The 21,293-nt window shown below is 45.2% G+C and overlaps 1 protein-coding gene across 2 annotated transcripts in view; it reads right to left on the bottom strand.

Moving 5' to 3' along the window:
* Positions 1 to 21,293, bottom strand: part of LOC115096578 (solute carrier family 22 member 20-like) — a 70,137-nt gene that overhangs the window by 7,006 nt on the left and 41,838 nt on the right. The gene's annotated exons all lie outside the window — the stretch shown is intronic.

Below are 21,293 nucleotides of genomic sequence, written 5' to 3' on the forward strand. Positions count from 1 at the left end.
GTGCACACATCTCAGTAGCAACAAACAGAAAATATAAATGTCTGACTTTTCATTTAAAAGTATTTTGGATCAGGAATTTAGGGGGCCACTTCTTGGTGCCTGTAAGGCATCCTGAGTTTGATATTCAGTAGCAGCAGAGCAGACTAGAGAGGTCGTACAGTCTTTCTCTGCCATCAAGTTTCTGGTTAACTTTACCTGGATGCTCAGCCTCACTTATCCATTTGCGTACAGATGAATATTTGCTTAAAACTAGGGATGTGAATCGTTTTTCAACGATTAAAATTATCGTCCGATAATGTTTATATCGTCTTAAATCGTTATAGAACACGATACAATAGAAATTCTAACGATTTATCGTTAAAAATCGTTAAATCGTGTTAGTGCGCACTAACTCGAGTTAGTGCGCACTAACTCCCCGTTAGTGCGCACTAACTCGATTTAGTGCGCACTAACTGAAAATGATACAAATAAACACTTTCCAGGTCACTGAAGGTCAGTTAGGAATGAATATGTGTTCCTATTGGCTGGCTGCCCTCTTATCTATTGATGTTACCAAGGTTACCACTGAGGTGATGGTTGGGGGGATGGGAAATGGAACTGGAAACTAACGAACACCAACAGAAAATGAAACAAAGTGTTCACACTTCCCAGGTCAGTAAAGGTCACTTAGGAATGAATATGTATGTATGTATTCCTATTGGCTGGCTGTGCTCTTATCTATTGATGTTACCAATATGGTTGGGGGGATGTGAAATGGAAACAGTTGGAAGCTTGACAAAAAAAGTAATGTAATGATCAGCACTCACGTGACTAGAACTTGTTTGTTTATTATTTTTGTTAGCAGGCACCTGAAATGCTAGTGCATGTTGAATTTGCCAATCACTGTGCATTTTAGAAAGGTGGTCCTGGCTGGAACTGTACACAGTTCAAATATATGTAATTGATTGTTGGTAAGTGTATTTTTTAAGTAGCCACACTGGCACCAGTATGTTTACTTTTCCTCCTACTTAACTCACTAGCTCAGCTTTGTAAGAAGGGCTTCTCTGCTTGTGTGTTGTTTTTGTTTGGTGTGAGGAGAGCAGAAACATCAGATCTTTATTCAATCTACTACAGTCATCTCTTACAGTGCCCTATCCCTATTAATACCAGGAGTGTTGTGATCTTCCTGCACACAGTGCCCTAACCCTGATACCAGTCTGAGACAGCTCCCTCCCTGCATTACTAGTGAGAGGCTGGCTTCACAGACAGGGGGGAGCTGCCTGACCCTCACGCCTGACTTCACCCATGTCCCAGCTAGTGAATGGTGTGTGGGTGAGGGGGGGGGGAAGATGGTGAAGTCTGAGACAGCTCCCTCCCTGCATTACTAGTGAGAGGCTGGCTTCACAGACAGGGGGGAGCTGCCTGACCCTCACTCCTGACTTCCCCCATGTCCCAGCTAGTGAATGGTGTGTGGGTGAGGGGGGGGGGGAGGATGGTGAAGTCTGAGACAGCTCCCTCCCTGCATTACTAGTGAGAGGCTGGCTTCACAGACAGGGGGGAGCTGCCTGACCCTCACTCCTGACTTCCCCCATGTCCCAGCTAGTGAATGGTGTGTGGGTGAGGGGGGGGGGGGGCGGAGGATGGTGAAGTCTGAGACAGCTCCCTCCCTGCATTACTAGTGAGAGGCTGGCTTCACAGACAGGGGGGAGCTGCCTGACCCTCACTCCTGACTTCCCCCATGTCCCAGCTAGTGAATGGTGTGTGGGTGAGGGGGGGGGGGTGGATGGTGAAGTCTGAGACAGCTCCCTCCCTGCATTACTAGTGAGAGGCTGGCTTCACAGACAGGGGGGAGCTGCCTGACCCTCACTCCTGACTTCCCCCATGTCCCAGCTAGTGAATGGTGTGTGGGTGAGGGGGGGGGGGGAGGATGGTGAAGTCTGAGACAGCTCCCTCCCTGCATTACTAGTGAGAGGCTGGCTTCACAGACAGGGGGGAGCTGCCTGACCCTCACTCCTGACTGCCCCATGTCCCAGCTAGTGAATGGTGTGTGGGTGAGGGGGGGGGAGGATGGTGAAGTCTGAGACAGCTCCCTCCCTGCATTACTAGTGAGAGGCTGGCTTCACAGACAGGGGGGAGCTGCCTGACCCTCACTCCTGACTTCCCCCATGTCCCAGCTAGTGAATGGTGTGTGGGTGAGGGGGGGGGGGAGGATGGTGAAGTCTGAGACAGCTCCCTCCCTGCATTACTAGTGAGAAGCTGGCTTCACAGACAGGGGGGAGCTGCCTGACCCTCACTCCTGACTTCCCCCATGTCCCAGCTAGTGAATGGTGTGTGGGGGAGGGGGGGGGGGTGGATGGTGAAGTCTGAGACAGCTCCCTCCCTGCATTACTAGTGAGAGGCTGGCTTCACAGACAGGGGGGAGCTGCCTGACCCTCACTCCTGACTTCCCCCATGTCCCAGCTAGTGAATGGTGTGTGGGTGAGGGGGGGGGGAGGATGGTGAAGTCTGAGACAGCTCCCTCCCTGCATTACTAGTGAGAGGCTGGCTTCACAGACAGGGGGGAGCTGCCTGACCCTCACTCCTGACTTCCCCCATGTCCCAGCTAGTGAATGGTGTGTGGGTGAGGGGGGGGGGGGAGGATGGTGAAGTCTGAGACAGCTCCCTCCCTGCATTACTAGTGAGAGGCTGGCTTCACAGACAGGGGGGAGCTGCCTGACCCTCACTCCTGACTTCCCCCATGTCCCAGCTAGTGAATGGTGTGTGGGTGCGGGGGGGGGGAGGATGGTGAAGTCTGAGACAGCTCCCTCCCTGCATTACTAGTGAGAGGCTGGCTTCGCAGACAGGGGGGAGCTGCCTGACCCTCACTCCTGACTTCCCCCATGTCCCAGCTAGTGAATGGTGTGTGGGTGAGGGGGGGGGGGGGAGGATGGTGAAGTCTGAGACAGCTCCCTCCCTGCATTACTAGTGAGAGGCTGGCTTCACAGACAGGGGGGAGCTGCCTGACCCTCACTCCTGACTTCCCCCATGTCCCAGCTAGTGAATGGTGTGTGGGTGAGGGGGGGGGAGGATGGTGAAGTCTGAGACAGCTCCCTCCCTGCATTACTAGTGAGAGGCTGGCTTCACAGACAGGGGGGAGCTGCCTGACCCTCACTCCTGACTTCCCCCATGTCCCAGCTAGTGAATGGTGTGTGGGTAAGGGGGGGGGGGGGAGGATGGTGAAGTCTGAGACAGCTCCCTCCCTGCATTACTAGTGAGAGGCTGGCTTCACAGACAGGGGGGAGCTGCCTGACCCTCACTCCTCCGGGGTATTGTGATCTTCCTGCACACAGTGCCCTATCCCTGATACCAGGGGTGTTGTGATCTTCCTGCATGCAGTGCCCTATCCCTATTAATACCAGGAGTGTTGTGATCTTCCTGCATGCAGTGCCCTATCCCTATTAATACCAGGAGTGTTGTGATCTTCCTGCATGCAGTGCCCTATCCCTGATATCGGGATGTGTGCAAGAAGATCACAACACCCCCGGTATCAGGAATAGGGCACTGTGTGCAGGAAGATCACAACACCCCCAGTATCAGGAATAGGGCACTGTGTGCAGGAAGATCACAACACCCCTGGTATTAGGGATAGGGCACTGTGTGCAGGAAGATCACAACACTCCTGGAATTAATAGGGATAGGGCACTGTGTGCAGGAAGATCACAATACCCCTGGTATCAGGGTTAGGGCACAAGTTCTAGTCACATTGACTGATCACATTACTTGTTTTGTCAAGCTACCAACTGTTTCCATTTCCCATCCCCCATATACTGTCAGTAGGAAACTTGGTAACATGAATAAATAAGAGGGCAGCCAATAGGAATACATATTCATTCCTAAACTGACCTTAACTGACCTGAAAAGTGTCAAATTGTATCATTTTCAGTTAGTGCGCACTAACTCCCAGTTAGTGCGCACTAACTCCCAGTTAGTGCGCACTAACTCCCGTTAGTGCGCACTAACTCGAGTTAGTGCGCACTAATCGGAAAAAACGATTTTTAACGATTTTTTAACTAAAAAATCGTGCCTAAGACGATTTTCTTGCCCTGCCACACGATTTCTATCGTTAAGACGATATGGAAAACGATTCACATCCCTACTTAAAACTAACCGCACAAAACTTGTATGGTTGGATTTAGGATAGCCTTGTACACAGATGGGATTATCTGTTCACATTTAACCAGATAGCACTGAATATCCCATTAACTGGCTAAGTCTGAATGGTCCCGACTCGGCGCACACTTTTCTTTTACCTGCCAGTTTCCTCCTGCTCCTTTTACTATTGCCAGCTCAGCTGGAACCAGGGCTGGGATCAGGCACCATGAGCCTTCATTCGCAACTACCTATTCTATCCTTTCATGGTCCTGAGCCAGAGGCCCATCATCCCCTGGGGCTCCTTCTGGAACTCTGTAGTCATGACTCCCAACTCTGGCCGCTAGATGTCACACTTGAGCAATGACCATGGCTCCCTCCGTCCCCTTCCCTTCCCTGCTCCCCGAGGCTGAGAATGCTGACTCTGCAGCGTTCCCAGCCCCAGCTGACCCAGGGAACAGAGGACCCAGCTGAGGGATTGAATCAGAGTCCCTCCACATGGCCGTGCACAGCACTTACCACACGAGCCACCAGTAAAGACATAGGCAAAGGATTCAATAAATAGGCAGAAAAACTGTAATCCACATTGAATAATAATTTCAATTAAAATGAATATACATTTTTTAATAAATGAATAACAAACATAAGAAATTGACATATTGGGTCAGACTGAGGTGTCCTTCAAGTCCAGCATCCTGTATCCAATAGTGGCCAATCGAGGTTACAAGTACCCAAACAGTAAATAAATCCCATGCTACTAATGCCGGTATTAAGTAGTGCAGTTTATGGACTTCTACTCCAGGAACCTGCCCAAACTTTTTTTAAACCCAGCTACACTAACTGCCTTAACCACATCCTCTGGCAATGAATTCCAGAGCTTAATTGTGCATTGAGTGAAAAATAATTTTCTCGAACTTGTTTTAAAAGTTCTACTTGCTAACTTCGTGGTGTGTCCCTTAGTCTGTATTATCTGAAAGAGTAAAGAACTGATCCACATTTACCCATTCTAATCCTCTCAAGATTTTATAGACTTCTATCATATCCCGCTCAGCTGTCTCTTCTCCAAGCTGAACAACCCTAAGAAGTAAAATTTAAGACCCACACACGTGTGCGTACGTTTCCTGGCATGCGCACATTGACTTGTCAGTTTTATAACACGCACGTGTATATGCACGTGTGTTATAAAATCGGCTATCCACATGTACATGTGAGCATGATTTTATGTTCACGTGCGCATGTGTACGCAAATGCCATCTTGAGCTCATAAGTGGGGGGAATTTTAGTAGGTACACTCGACAACGCAATAGGCCTTTTCCCTAGTTTTCTCCCAGTTTGCCCCTGTAAAAGAGAGGACTTCCTAAACCCCCTAGCTAACTTGTTTCTCTTTTACCCTATTAGCCCCATGCCTTTAAACCCCGATGACTAGCCCCATATTTTTTGTTACACGACTTACACGCCATCCATAGCAGAAGTAAAGTTACGCGGTAGGGGATCCCAGCACTTGCTTGTGTGTATAACTATTTGCATGCTTGCTTCATGGTGCAGTCTGGCCCATCCATGCCCCGTCCATACCACACCCATGCCCTGCCCCTCTTAGAGAAAACTTTTTTAAAGTGTGTATTGGGAGATTCACACAAGGCCGCGGGCCTTTGAAAATCTGAGTGCCGGCACAGGTCCAAGTCACGCACATATCTTCCAGTTTTGGCACACGCAGGCCTTTGAAAATTGACCAGTAACCTCTTTAGCCTTTCCTCATAGGGGAGCCATTCCATCCCCTTTATCATTTTAGTCACTCTTCTCTGAACCTTTTCCAGTGAAACTATATCTTTTTTTGAGATGCAGCGACCAGAATTGTACATAGTGCTCAAGGTGCAGTCTCAACATAAAGCAATATAAAGGTTAATATCACATTCTCCATTTTATTCACCATTCCTTTCCTAATAATACTTTCATTCTGTTTCCTTTTTTGACCATCGTCACATACTGAGCCGAAGATTTCAATGTATCTTTTTCCTTTGTGGTAACTTCTACTATGGTACCTAACACTGTATAAATAAATCATGGGTTAATTTTCCTTATGTGCATCACCTTGCACTTGTCCACATTACATTTCATCTGCCATTTGGATGCCCAATTTCCAGTCTTGCAAGGTCCTCCTGCAATCCACAAAAGGACATTGTCTTCTATCCCATGACTTTGTAATTTTCTTAGGAGTCTCTCATGAGGGACTTTGTCAAATGCTTTCCAAAAATCCAAATTCACAAAATCTATCAGCTTACCTTTATCCACATGTTTATTAACCCCTTCAAAAAATGTAGCAAATTGGTGAGGCAATACTTCCCTTGGGTAAATCCATGCTGGTTGTGTCCCATTACACCATGTCTATCTATATGTTCTGTCATTTTATTTTTTAGAATAGTTTCCATGATTTTTCCTAACACCAAAGTCAGGTTTACTGGTCTATAGTTTCTTGGATCACCCCGACCCCTTTTTAAATATTGGGGTTACGCTTGCCACCCTCTGGTCTTCAGGTATAATGGACAATTTTAATGATAAATTACAATTATCTAGTAATAGATCTGAAAATTTGTTTTTGAGTTATTTCAGAACCCTGGGTATATACCATCTGGTCATGGTGGTTTGGTACTCTTCAGTTTGTCAATCTGTCCAGGTTCACCATGATTTGGTTCAGTTCATCTGACTCATCATCCTTGAAAACCATTTCCGGAGCAGGTATCTCCCCAACATCCTCATTAGTAAACATGGAAGCAAAGAATTAATTTAGTCTTTCTGTGATGTGCTCCTTTAACCCCTCTTTCATCTGATGATCCAACCAACTCCCTCATAGACTTCCTGCTTTGGATATATTTTTTAAAGTTTTTATTATGAGATTTTGCTTCTATAGCCAGCTTCTTTTCAAATTCTCTTGTAATCTGTCATATCAATGTTTTACTTTAACTTGCCAGCATTTATGCTTTTTCCTATTTTCTTCAGATGGATCCTTCTTTCCTAGTTTTGAAAGAAGTTCTTTCAACTAAAATAGCATCTTTCACCACATCTTTTAACCATGCTGGCAGTCGATTGGCCTTCTTTCCACCTTTTTTAATATGTGGAATATGTTGCGTCGGAGGTGGACCCTTGGGCTGAAGTGGTGTTGACGCAACCCGTAGGTAAGGACCTACAGGTCCCCACCGTCAGCAGGTGGAGTGAGCTGATAGACAGAGGCCGCTGGAGCTTCACCTATACCAGCCCTCGTTCCCCGTGGGTTGAGCCTTTGGGTGCCGGGGCTGGCAGGACTTAGGTGGGCCTCTGTGTGTAGTTGAGGTATGAGTTGGTTCAGCCCAGAGACAGCAGGTGAGAGATAGTACAGTCTTACTCTGGACAAGGTAGTGTCCTGGAAACTTGGGCGCCAATGGAACAGAGGCAGACAGGGGGTGCTCAAGCAAGAGCAGGCCGAAGCCTGAGTAAACCACATCCAGGGAGTAAGCTGGAAAGGCATTGAAGAACTGGCTTGAGTCAGGACTGGCGGCAATCCGAAGGCAGTGGCAAGCAAGGCTGAAGTCTGATCACAGAGATAGTCAAGCGTAGTCAGGTGAAGCAGAGGTCCAGGCCCAGAGAGAGTCAACGGCGTGGTCAGGCGAAGCAGAGGTCTGGGTTTGAAGAGAGTCAATGGCATGGTCAGGCAAAGCAGAGGTCTGGGTTTGAAGAGAGTCAATGGCATGGTCAGGCAAAGCAGAGTAAAGTCCATGTAATCAATCCGAGGAATGAAGCAAGGTAGAAACAAGGAGACAGGAACCAGGAACAACGAGGAACAGGAATGTAGAGACGAGATGAATCTCTAGGAGGCAATGAGTACTCGACCAGCGAGGAGACCTGTTGCAAAGGCACCGCTAGGGAGCGGAGCCTGCACTTAAATACTGTAGCTGAGTTGACGTCATCATCTGGGGCCGCGGCTAGGTTCCTGCCGTGGTCCCTACTTAAACATCAATGGTGCGTGCGCGTGTCTAGGGAGGGGCACGGTGCGAGTAGCAGCGTCTCTCCGCAGGCCACGTGGAGAGGCCCGACGAGAAGTGGTGGCTGGGCCAGGAACGCCAGGACCTGCTGCAGGGCACCGGGAGAGGCCCGAGGACAGAGCTGATGGGCCACCGGCGCCAACAAGGAGGAACCAGGAGCTGGAGTCAACTTAGAAAGGTGAGGGGGCCATGCCACAGGTCTGCCGCGGACGGCACATGTAACAGAATACATCTGCACTGGATGGTGTTTATAAACAATGTCCATGCCTGTTGTGCACTCTTAACCTTTGTAGCTGCTCCTTTCCGTTTTTTCTAACTTTTTCTCAATTTATCAAAGTTTCCCTTTTGAAACTTTAATGCTAGAGCTGTAAATGTACTTAATGTCCCCCTTCCCTTCATTAAGTCAAATTTGTTGCCAAGCAGCCCCACCACCATTACCTCTTACACCAAATCCTGCTAGATCTAAAATGGCTCCCCTCTTTCATTGGTTCCTGAACCAATTGCTCCATGAAGCAGTCATTTATTCCATCCAGAAACGTGACCTCCCTAGCATATTCTGATGTTACATTTACCCAATCAATATTGGGGTAATTGAAATCTCCCATTTTTTTCCTATGATTATGTATTCAAGTGCTTCTTTAAAATGTCTAAAGATGGAATATGAGAATTTGTGGTGAATTTGGTTAACTGTTGTCCACATTAAGGGCATTTCCCTGGACCACTGAATATTGCAGCAATAAAACCTGCCTTAAAAGGGACAGTCTTAACACTACTGAGATGAATAATTACTAGCATATTTCCAATCTTCCATTTCTTGCAAAAATACTTGAAAAAGTCGTAGAAATTTCACTCTTTTCTAGACAATCAAGCCATACTAGATTTGCATCAATACAGATTCCGTGCTGATCATAATATGGAGATATTATTATCCCTATCTGACACATTTTGTCAGGGTTTTGATAATGGCTCCAAATTTTTTCTGGTCCTCCTTGACCTGACCACAGCATTTGTTACAGGGGACTATGAACCTTTTATTAAGAAGACTTAAAGAAATTGAAATAACAAATATAATCCTCAAATGGTTTGCCTTTTTTTAAAAGGGCGTTTTCAAAAAGTAATATTCAACAATGCTGAGTGTGCTTTATTTGATATTAAAATAGGGGTGCCTCAGGGCTCAGCACTCTCTGTGCCTTTGTTCAGTGTTTTAGATGACACCCATTTGCAAAGTTTTTGTCAGTCATAATGTAGAATACCGCATTTTTCGCGGACAACATCCAGTTTTTTGTTCCAGTTAAGGGTTCCATTCTGGATGCACGCAATAAGATCACATCTGCAATTATTTCTATCAATCAATGGCTGACAAAAAGTAAACTAACATTAAACATTTAGCAAGGTATCCAACTGAGAATCTTCCAACTAATGTTTCAATTAATGGGACGCTGATTCCCATCATTAATCAGGTGCGAAACTTAGGTGTAACAATGGATACTAAGCTTTTATTACATCCTCACATTAATCAGCTTGTACGTAATGCATATTATAATCGGTATTTAATACATAAAATGCGTCCTAACCTTGAAGAAAACTATCTAAAAACAATAGTCCACTCTTTAATTATAGCTCCTCTGGTCTACTGTAATGTCCTGCACCTTGGCTTACCACAGACAACTTTATGAACTCAACAATATGTTCAAAAGTCAGCAGCTAGAGTTATTTCTGGGACTTCTCTATGACAACATATTTCCCCAATATTGATGCAATATTACTGGCTTCCAGTGGTTTGGGAGTCAACTTCAGGGTTTTGCTTTTTATTTTTAAAGGTCTTAATGGGTTTGTTTCTTCTATTTTTATTTCAACTCTGAAACTATACCAATCCACAGGGTCATTACAGTCTTCTTCACAGTTATTACTAGAAGTTCCTTTTTTTAGATTTATAAGACTTGATGAATAACGTTATTGGTTGTTTATGGTTCAAGGCCTATCACTATGGAACACCTTGCATGTTGAAGTCAAGAAGGAAACCTGTCTTTTAAAGTTTATAAAGTTGGTAAAACTTTTTTATTTAACCAGGCATATGACATAACATAGAATACTGAGCATTTATAATCATATTCCTGGTATATGAGGGGTCAAATGACTTATTTGCTAGTGATATTTTATCCTGCATGTTCTATTTTTAAACATTAGCGTTTGCTCTAACCAGAAATATAATTCAGGAATTGGCGCCGGCATGTAGCTTAATTTGGTAGTGTAATTCTAATTAAAGAAGTAGTACCATAAATGGATTTATATAGCAGCTAATTGGTAATCAGAGGCTTTCCTTTGAATTTTTTTCATTTTGTTATTATTACTTGTTATATGTCATTTTATAATGTTATGTTTGAATCTGTACTATGTGTAAAATGACATGGATTTATGTTTTATTTATTATGAATGTTTTTATTGTAAAATTCCTAGTAATTGATAGCTGGTATATGTTTTTTAAATAAATAAATAAATTACTGTGCTGCCAAATTTGTTAGCTTCTCTAATTTCTCTTACCATTTTATCAGCCGTCTGATCATTTTGGCCAGATGGACAGTAGATACCCTCATTGTTAAATTTATCCTCATCACAAATGGAATTTCTAGCCTTAAAGATTCTACTGTGCATTTAGTCTCCTGAAGGATCTTTATCCTGCTGAATGTTATGCTATCCCTAACAAAAAGCTCTCCTCTCCCCCCAACCAAATTGATCCACCCTATCATGGTAAAATAATTTGTACCTGTTGCGAGCGCAGAGGCGCGGTCACTTCTGACAGGAGATGTGAGCCCTTGGATCACCACGCCACTCAGGGAGGAGCCCTGAGAGCACAGTGAGAGGTGAGCTGATGCAAGAACGGGTGGAGCCGAACAAGACTGGAATGAAGACAAGGATGACTGAAAGTACTGACCCTCCACTGGACTTGCATGCTTCAGGAAGACCAACAATGCAGTGATGGTCTTTGAATGGTCCTCCGACCATTCCAAGCCCTTTCAAACCTGCCACTGGATAACAGCAAGAAGTGGCAGGACAGACGGAGGTCAGGGGCAGACGAAGGTTCAGGATCAAGGCACTGTAGAGGAGGACTCAGGATCAAGGCACTGTAGACGAGGACTCAGGATCAAGTACTAGGTTGAGGCTGCGATGCAGCGCGCCCTACACAGCCCACCCGCGGGGCTGGTCGCAGACCACGCTGGATGCGGGGCAGAGTCCAGATGAAGATGTGGGCATTGAAGCTGGATCATGGCGAAGATTCAGCAGAGGCCTGCACCGGAGCGCGCCCTATACAGCCTGTCCGTGGCTGGTTGCGGACCACGCTGGAGGGGAGCAGGTTCAAACAGAGTCTTAGACATGGACAGAGCAAACACAAGGAAATCCGAGGGCCAGGACGATTCAGGACACATCTGGAACAAGTGGAACATCTGGAACATCAGGAAAACAACGAAGGAGCTTTGACGACGAACAAGGCCAGGAACATTGGGACCAGGAACATGGAGAACACTGTACACGAAGCCATCTACACAGATGAAGACCATGGAAAACCTGGACCGGTCATGGAGCACAGACAACTGTGGAAACCTGATCCGAAGGCCAAGAATGACTGAAGAAGAGCCCTTAAGTAGGGCTGAACCAGGAAGTGGAGATCAGCTGGCTTCCGGTGGGGCTGTGGGCTTTTCCCGCCGCTGGCCCTTTAAATGGAGTTGAAGAGGCGTGTGCCGGTGCTTAGAAAGGTCAGGGGAGGAGCAGGGCCTCGCAGTGGCACACTGCTGCGAAGCAGATGGAGGCGGAGATGCAGGCAACAGCTCGGACGGCTTCCTGCCATCCAGTGAGGACCCCGGCGACAGCGTTAGTAGCACCATGCCGCGGAGACAGGTCGGCGGCGGCACTAGGATGTGAAAAGGAATTCATTGGTGGCTTCCTGCCACGGAGATGGTCCAGCGGTGGCCTGGCCATTTGGGTGGTTGGCAGCATAGCGGTCAGGCCACGGGAGTGCTGGGAGGTCGGTGGCAGGTCCTGACTGTCGTGGAACGTGACTATGGTGCCGGCGGAGTCCTGGCTGCATTGGAAAGGCAGTGCAGCAGAGAAAAAGTGAGAGGCTGCTTGCAGTTGGCCCCGCAAGCAGTATCACAACAGTACCCTTACATAGCACTGTTCCATTGGTTATCCTCCTTCCACCAGGACTCTGAGATGCCAATTATGTTTAACTTTTCATTCAGTGTTATACACGCTAACTCTCCCATCTTACTTCTAAGACTTATTTATTTATCTATTTAAAGCTTTTTTATACCGACGTTCGTTTACACATCACATCAGTTTACACGGAACAGGTATTAAAATAAGGATAGCACGTTTACATGGAATGGTTGGTAACATAACAGTAAACGATAATGGGATAAATGAAAAGATATCATTTTTCAAGGGTAGATTATAATGTTTAACAACTTTAAAAATAAAAAATGTTAATAATTAAACAAGGTAAGTAAAGGCATAAGCAGGGGATAAACAAGTTATTGGAAGGGAGGAAAGAGCAAAGGGAGGAGAATAGGGCATGAGGAAAGTAAGAAAGCAATATTTGGGGAAGGACATATGAAGGGGGTGGGAGTTAAGTAAATGCCTGTTTGAAGAGCCAGGTTTTTAGTTTTTTTTTAATTTTTGGAAGCATGGTTCTATACGGAGGTCAGGGGGCATTGAGTTCCAATTTGAAGGTCCTGCAATAGATAATGCTCGATCTCTTGTGGAAGTGAGATGGGTAAGTTTAGGTGAGGGTATGTGTAGGCTTCCTTTGTAGGCGGATCTAGTGGGTCTGTTAGAAGAATGGAATTGCAGGGAGTCGTTTAGCCAGTGAACATTCTGGTTCTATAGTGTCTTGTGAATAATTGTGAGACTCTTATAGATGATTCTGAAACAGATTGGGAGCCAGTGGAGGTCTCTTAGGATAGGTGTGATGTGATCCTTTCTGCGAGTGTTAGTGAGGATTCTGGCAGCAGCATTTTGTAGCATTTGGAGGGGTTTGATGGTAGTGGCAGGGAGACCTAGAAGTAGGGTGTTACAGTAATCAATTTTGGAGAATATAATGGCCTGAAGGACAGTACGGAAGTCATTGAAATGAAGGAGTGATCTTAGTTTTTTTAGGACATGAAGCTTATAGTAGCATTCTTTCATAGTAGAGTTTATGAATCCTTTTAAATTCAATTGGTTATCTATGATGACGCCTAGATTTCGTACATTTTGAGAGATAGGTGATGAGGGGAGCGTGGGGGTGATGTATGTGGGGGTAATGGTGGTTGGGTTATGTGATATGATAAGGAATTCCGTTTTGGCGGCATTAAGGGCGAGATTAAGACTTGTAAGGAGATGGTTGATCGAAGTGAGACAGTTGTCTCAGATCTTTAAGGATTTGGAAATGGAGTCCGTGATGGGGATAAGAATTTGGACGTCGTCCGCGTATATGAAATGTATGAGACCTAGGTCAGATAGGAGTTGGCAAAGGGGCAACATGTAAATATTGAAGAGAGTAGAAGATGGAGAGGAGCCTTGGGGAACACCTCGAGTTAAGTTGATAGCATCAGATTCACTGTTACCTAATTTGACCCTGTAGTGTCTGTTGTCAAGGTAAGATTCAAGCCAACGATGAGCGGTTCCTGTTATATAGATATCAGAGAGTTGGTTTAGTAGAATTTTGTGGCTGATGGTGTCAAAGGCAGATGAGATGTCAAGCATTACTAGAAAATAAGAGTGTCCATTATCCATACCTTTGCGTAGGGTGTCAGTGAGGGAGATTAGCAGTGTTTTGGTACTGAAGAATTTACTGAAGCCAAATTGAGAAGGGAATAGAATTTTGTGTTTCTCTAAGTGTTCAGAGAGTCAGAGGTTGACTACTTTTTCCATGAGTTTGGCTAGGAAGGGAAGGTTTGAGATTGGCCGAAAGTTGGAGAGTTCTGAAGGGTCAAGGTTAGGTTTCTTTAGGATGGGTTTGACAATGGCTTGTTTTAGTGTGGTGGGGACAGTACCAAGTATGAGAGAACAATTGATGATCTGGGCAAGGGGTTTGGCTATTAAGTTGGGGATAGTTAAAAGGGATTTAGTGGGGATGGCATTGACTGGGTGTGAGGAAGGTTTTATTTTTTTAAGAGAGATTCTATTTCAGATGATGAAGTGGTCTCAAAGAAGACCAGGCTGGCAATAGGGGTTTTTGGGAGAACATTAGTGTGGGATGTGGAAGAGGGAAAATTTACCATAAGCTTAGAGATTTTGTTATTGAAGAACTGGGCAAGGTCATCGCATTTGCTTTTGGAGTCCTTGTCTGATATGGGTGGGGGAAGGTTTTAGTAAGGTCGGATACATATGAGAAGAGAACTTTGGCATTGTATTGAAAGTCATGAATTTTAAGTGCGTAGAAGTCACGTTTAGTTTTAAGGATGGTAGTTCTATAGGCATGCAGGGAGGATTTGTATGAGGCTAGTAGGAAGGGAGAGGGTTCTTTTCACCATTTCTTTTCTTTGTTTCTTAAGTCATGTTTAAGTTTTTTTTTAGTTCAGGTGAGTACCAAGCTTTTTTGTTGTAGTGGGGAGGGGTTTATTACTTTGGTTGTGAGAGGGCAGATTTTGTCAGCAATGTCTCTAGTGATATTATTCCACGTGGAGATGGCTGAGTCTGTATTAGATAGGTCAAATTTGCCAAGGGCATCAGTAAGGGAGACAATTAAGTCATCTCTGGTGCAGGGTTTTCTGAATTGGATGGTGTGGTGGTGATAGGGTGGGGAAGTATATGTGTTCTTTATGGAGAGAGTGTTTTTTTTATGAGTGAATGGTCAGACCAAGGGACGGTGGAGCAGGAGGGTGTTTCAGAGGAGAGAATGCATCAGTTTGTAAAGATTAGGTCTAGGGAGTGACCTGCTTTGTGTGTCGGGCAGTTTTTAATTTGTTCAAAGCACATTGCGTCAAGGGAGGAAAGAAAAGCTTCACAGGAGGGAGACAGAGGGACAGTGTCTACATGGAGGTTGAAATCACCAAGTATAATGGTTGGGATATCAAGATCTATATTGTTGGTGATAAATTCGATGAGGGGGGGAGGCATTACTTTTGAAGAGTCCTGGGGGGTTGTATACTAGGCATACTTGGAGTTGTGATGATTTGAAGAAACCAATTTCAAATTTTGGAGAGATATTGACATTCTATGATATTAGTCTGAGATCTTTTTTGGCTGCTAGAAGTAAACCTCCTCTTTTTTTTAGCCTAGGTATGGAGAAAATGTTGTATATGTGGGTAGATAGTTGGTTTAAGAGTACTACATCAGTTTGTTTGAGTCAAATTTCTGTAATGACACAGATGTCAGATTTGGAGTCAAGCAGGATATCATTAAGGATGGGAGTCTTTTTTACAAGGGATTGGGCGTTGAAGAGTATAAGAGAGAAGACTGTGAGGCCGAGAAACTGCGTGAGAGGGGATATCATGATGGGTATAAGGGATCTTGGGTGAGAGGAGGGGACGGTTGTGGAGGGTTTTCTGTGATGGTGTAAGGGATTTTTAAGTTTAGGGATGGGGAGAGATAGCATAATTATTTGGGAGCAAGGGGAGAAGTAAGGAACGAAGGGGTATAGAGTACAGGAGAGGAAGGGGAGTCTAATGAGAAAGAGTGGGTGAGGTAGGAAGAGGCAGAATTAAAGATAGTGGGCTGTGTGGAAAGGAGAGGTAAGAGGATGCGGGCGAAGGGAACATTGATTAAAATAAATCAGGTTGAAGCTGATTAATTGAATTAGATTGAGTTGGAGCAGTCACTAACCGAGTGAAGAGGTATGTAAGGCAGTAGTATGGGAGATAGAATGGATGAGGCAGTGATTTGTGGAGGTTAAGGAATGGATTAGAGTCGTGGCGTAGATCTAGGGGGTGCGTAATGGGGCTTGCCTAGGGGCTGTGTCCTTGGTCGCGTTCTTTCGCTTGAGGATGTCGTCTGGCTATAAAGGGCTTTCTCGCTCATAGGTAGTAAAGTTGGGGAGAGGGTATACTTCAAGGCCAATCGGGTGTCGGCTAGTGGAGACTGCCTGGGGGTAGAGCGATGGGTCTCATCGGTTCGAGGATTTGATGAGTATATGCCAAGGCTTGGAGCAGAATGCTGTGCGGAGGATTGTCCCAAGCTGGTTTCCTAAAGGTCAGGAGGCAGAGGGCACCAAGTGATGGGCAGTTGCTGTTCCAGGAAGGAAGGAGAGTGGTCAATTAAGGTTCAGGACCTCGGCGTGTTGGCACTGGTCATGTGGGCGTTAGAATGTGTTGCCAAAGGAAGAGTTTAGAGCATTTAGTGTCGGGGAGGTGATGGTACAGCTGGTCAGGAGTGCTGTAAGAACATAAGAACATAAGAAAATGCCATACTGGGTCAGACCAAGGGTCCATCAAGCCCAGCATCCTGTTTCCAACAGTGGCCAATCCAGGCCATAAGAACCTGGCAAGTACCCAAAAACTAAGTCTATTCCATGGAACCATTGCTAATGGCAGTGGCTATTCTCTAAGTGAACTTAATAGCAGGTAATGGACTTCTCCTCCAAGAACTTATCCAATCCTTTTTTAACACAGCTATACTAACTGCACGAACCACATTCTCTGGCAACAAATTCCAGAGTTTAATTGTGCGTTGAGTAAAAAAGAACTTTCTCCGATTAGTTTTAAATGTGCCCCATGCTAACTTCATGGAGTGTCTCCTAGTCCTTCTACTATCCGAAAGAGTAAATAACCGATTCACATCTACCCGTTCTAGACCTCTCATGATTTTAAACACCTCTATCATATCCCCCCTCAGTCGTCTCTTCTCCAAGCTGAAAAGTCCTAACCTCTTTAGTCTTTCCTCATAGGGGAGTTGTTCCATTCCCCTTATCATTTTGGTAGCCCTTCTCTGTACCTTCTCCATCGCAATTATATCTTTTTTGAGATGCGGCGACCAGAATTGTACACAGTATTCAAGGTGCGGTCTCACCATGGAGCGATACAGAGGCATTATGACATTTTCCGTTTTATTCATCATTCCTTTTCTAATAATTCCCAACATTCTGTTTGCTTTTTTGACTGCCGCAGCACACTGAACCGACGATTTCAATGTGTTATCCACTATGACACCTAGATCTCTTTCTTGGGTTGTAGCACCTAATATGGAGCCCAACATCGTGTAATTATAGCATGGGTTATTTTTTCCCTATATGCATCACCTTGCACTTATCCACATTAAATTTCATCTGCCATTTGGATGCCCAATTTTCCAGTCTCACAAGGTCTTCCTGCAATTTATCACAATCTGCTTGTGATTTAACTACTCTGCACAATTTTGTGTCATCTGCAAATTTGATTATCTCACTCGTCGTATTTCTTTCCAGATCATTTATAAATATATTGAACAGTAAGGGTCCCAATACAGATCCCTGAGGCACTCCACTGTCCACTCCCTTCCACTGAGAAAATTGCCCATTTAATCCTACTCTCTGTTTCCTGTCTTTTAGCCAGTTTGCAATCCACGAAAGGACATCGCCACCTATCCCATGACTTTTTACTTTTCCTAGAAGCCTCTCATGAGGAACTTTGTCAAACGCCTTCTGAAAATCCAAGTATACTATATCTACCGGTTCACCTTTATCCACATGTTTATTAACTCCTTCAAAAAAGTGAAGCAGATTTGTGAGGCAAGACTTGCCCTGGGTAAAGCCATGCTGACTTTGTTCCATTAAACCATGTCTTTCTATATGTTCTGTGATTTTGATGTTTAGAACACTTTCCACTATTTTTCCTGGCACTGAAGTCAGGCTAACCGGTCTGTAGTTTCCCGGATCGCCCCTGGAGCCCTTTTTAAATATTGGGGTTACATTTGCTATCCTCCAGTCTTCAGGTACAATGGATGATTTTAATGATAAGTTACAAATTTTTACTAATAGGTCTGAAATTTCATTTTTTAGTTCCTTCAGAACTCTGGGGTGTATACCATCCGGTCCAGGTGATTTACTACTCTTCAGTTTGTCAATCAGGCCTACCACATCTTCTAGGTTCACCGTGATTGAAGAGAGGATGCTAGAGTAGTTGGGATGTTTTGTGCTGGAATTCTGGCGTGGTCGATGAAATGATGGTCGGATGGTCGGATGGGGCAGCACACAGGTGGCGGCACTAAGGGGCGAACCAAGGGGCAGGCCCCTTTGTTGCGCTCCTTCGACGCGCGACGCCAGACACACGGCGCCTGCGACCTGCTCTTATGGTTCCTAGTTGCTCCGGTGAAGTTGCAGGTAGGCGGTCCTCTTTGCTGGGTGGTGGAGGAGCGCAGTGTGCTGGTCGAGGATCAGTCGGTGGGCCGGAGCAGTCGGCGTGAGGTCCGGTAGGGCCCTGTACCCTGACGGGTCAGCGCCAGATACGCAGGGCATGCGGTGCAGCCGGGAATAGGCAGGAATGGTGCCTGTGACCTGCTCTTATGGCTCCTAGTCACTCTGGTGATGTCGCAAGTAGGCGGTCCTCTTTGCTGGGTGGTGGAGGAGCACGGTGTGCCGGTTGAGGATTGGCTGGTGGGCCGGAGTGGTCGGCGCGTGGTCCAGTAAGGCCCTGTACCCCAACTGGTCAGCGCCGGATGCGTAGTGCATGCTGTGCAACCGGGAAAAGGGACATTGGCATACAGATATTTCAAAATTTGTTTTTGTTTGTATTAACAACCTGAATATCTGTTGATGGGGATAATTTGGAATGTTTTAGCTCAACTGGTTCTTTACTCTCTGTTGGGATGCTCCAATTCTACTGTTTCATTAGTATCTTTCAAAGATACCTCCCTCCAAACCATGCGCTGATGAGTGACCATCAGCTTTCCTCCTTGTTCTACTTTAAAAGCTGCTCTAGCTCCTTTTTAAAGGTTAGTGCCAGCAGCTTTTTTCCACCCTGGTTAAGATGGAACCCATCCTGTTGGAAAAAAAAACTCCCTTTCCCAAAAGGTTGCCCAGTTCCTTTCTAAAATGAATCCTTCTTTCCTGCACCACCATCTAATCCATGCATTGAGACTCTGGAGCTCTGCCTGCCTCTGGGGTACTGTGTGTGGTAGAGAGTCCATCAAGCTAGGTTGAGAGAAAATTGTACAAATCTCATCTTTGGATGAGTTTCCTCACTCCGAAGGACATCAAATTGTCACAAGAGTGCACTGTTCTGTTCGTATGTCTCACTCTGAATGTCAAAGTGTCCCCTAACCCCTACACTAATACCTATACCTCACCTCGAGTAACTAGGTGGGTCTCATATAGAGGTATAAATACCTAACTACTAGAGGTATAAATACCTAACTACTAGAAGGTGCCCACATGTCCTACGACAGCCAGCTCCTGTACAGCACTGTCTAAAATCCTATCTAATGGGCCGATACAGTACAGTGCGCATCCGACGGAGCGCACAGTTAACCTGCCCTTGGATTATTCAGTAAGGGGCGGAAAACGTGCGTCCAACCCGCAGAACCTAATAGCGCCCTCAACATGCAAATGCATGTTGATGGCCCTATTAGGTATTCCTGCGCGATACAGAAAGTAAAATGTGCAGCCAAGCCACACATTTTACTTTAAGAAATTAGCATCTACCCAAATGTAGGCGCTAGTTTCTGCCGGCACCGGGAAAGTGCACAGAAAAGCAGTAAAAACTGCTTTTCTGTGCACCCTCCGACTTGATATCATGGCGATATTAAGTTGGAGGTCCCGAAGGGTAAAAAAAGAAAAAAAAATTTTTAAATGGGTCGCGGCTGTCGGGTCGAAAACCGGACGCTCAATTTTGCCGGCGTCCGGTTTCCGAGCCCGTGGCTGTCAGCGGGCTCAAGAACAGACACCGGCAAAATTGATCGTCAGCTGTTAAACCCGCTGACAGCCGCCGTTCCGGGCTAAAAGGAGGCGCACCTAGTGCGCACCTAGTGTCCCTAGCCCCTCCTTTTGCCCGTTTCTACCGCTGGGCCTCATTTAAATAAAGAATCGTGCGCACAGGCGAGTGGCCTGAACGCGCGCCGGGAGAGCGGGCGTTCGTCCGCTCTCCCGCGGTCTTTACTGAATTGGCCTGTTAGTGATGCATGAGGTCCGCCAACTTCACATCAGGCGAGTTACCAAGCGATACTTCCACAAATCTATATATACTTAATTAATTGGAAGAATGCAGAGGATCCTAATGGGGAGATCCATTCTTTGTTGCTTTCTACCAGAAGTTGGTGATCCCTTCATCTGCCTGGTTAATGATGGGTCTGTCCTCCAGAAACTTGTCCAAAACCTTTTTAAACATAACTATATTACTAGCCACAGCCATGTAATCTGGCAAAGAATTCCACATCTTAATTGTGTATTGACTGAAAAAAAATATTTAAAATTTTTTTTTATTCAGTTACCAGTTAGTTTCAGGGAGTAATTCTAGTGCTGCTTGAAATGGTAAATAACTGTTCCCTATTAACTTGTTATTACCAGTGTGTTAAATTGTAAATGTTTTATGATAGTTTAATGTATTTTATTTCTGTTTCATTAAATATGTTTTTATTGTAATCCGTGTTGAACAATATGGAAATTGCAGAATATAGGATGGTTTAATAAATAAAAAAATAATTGGATCAGCAATTATGATGACTGATCTAACTCTTCCCTGTTGGGCAGTAACCCTGGGAGACTTGTCCTTGGTGTGAGAAGCTATTGCATCACATGGAATGCAGGTCCTTGCTACAGAATAACTTCCTACTACAACATGCTCTCTGTCCAGGTGACCTACCTCCTCCAAGTTACTGGGAGCTCCCAGACTAGAATTGAGACTTGGCTACTATATACCTGAATGTCTCTGCCTGTCTCAGCTCCTCCAAGTCTGCCACTCTAGCCTCAACAGCCCGGAGCTCTTTGTACCGGGAACACACATACAACCTCTCACCATCTTTCCCTGTAATATATCTTGTGCTTCAAATGCAAATTAGTACTACAAAACTCCTTTGCTGATTTACACTTCAGTTAGTTAGTCAGAGTGATCCTCTGCTATTCTTCCTGTTTAACAAATGTTGGCACCTACTCAAATCAATCACACTACTCTTAACACCTTTTCAACATAAGTAACTGATCTTTTTCTTGCTTTTTATTTAGGTACACACAAACTAAATAAAATAAATTATTTGCCTAGGTCTTTACTGAGGAGAATGTTGGGGACA

The sequence above is a fragment of the Rhinatrema bivittatum genome, chromosome 8 (genome assembly GCF_901001135.1).
Source record: "Rhinatrema bivittatum chromosome 8, aRhiBiv1.1, whole genome shotgun sequence".
Classification (NCBI taxonomy): domain Eukaryota; kingdom Metazoa; phylum Chordata; class Amphibia; order Gymnophiona; family Rhinatrematidae; genus Rhinatrema; species Rhinatrema bivittatum.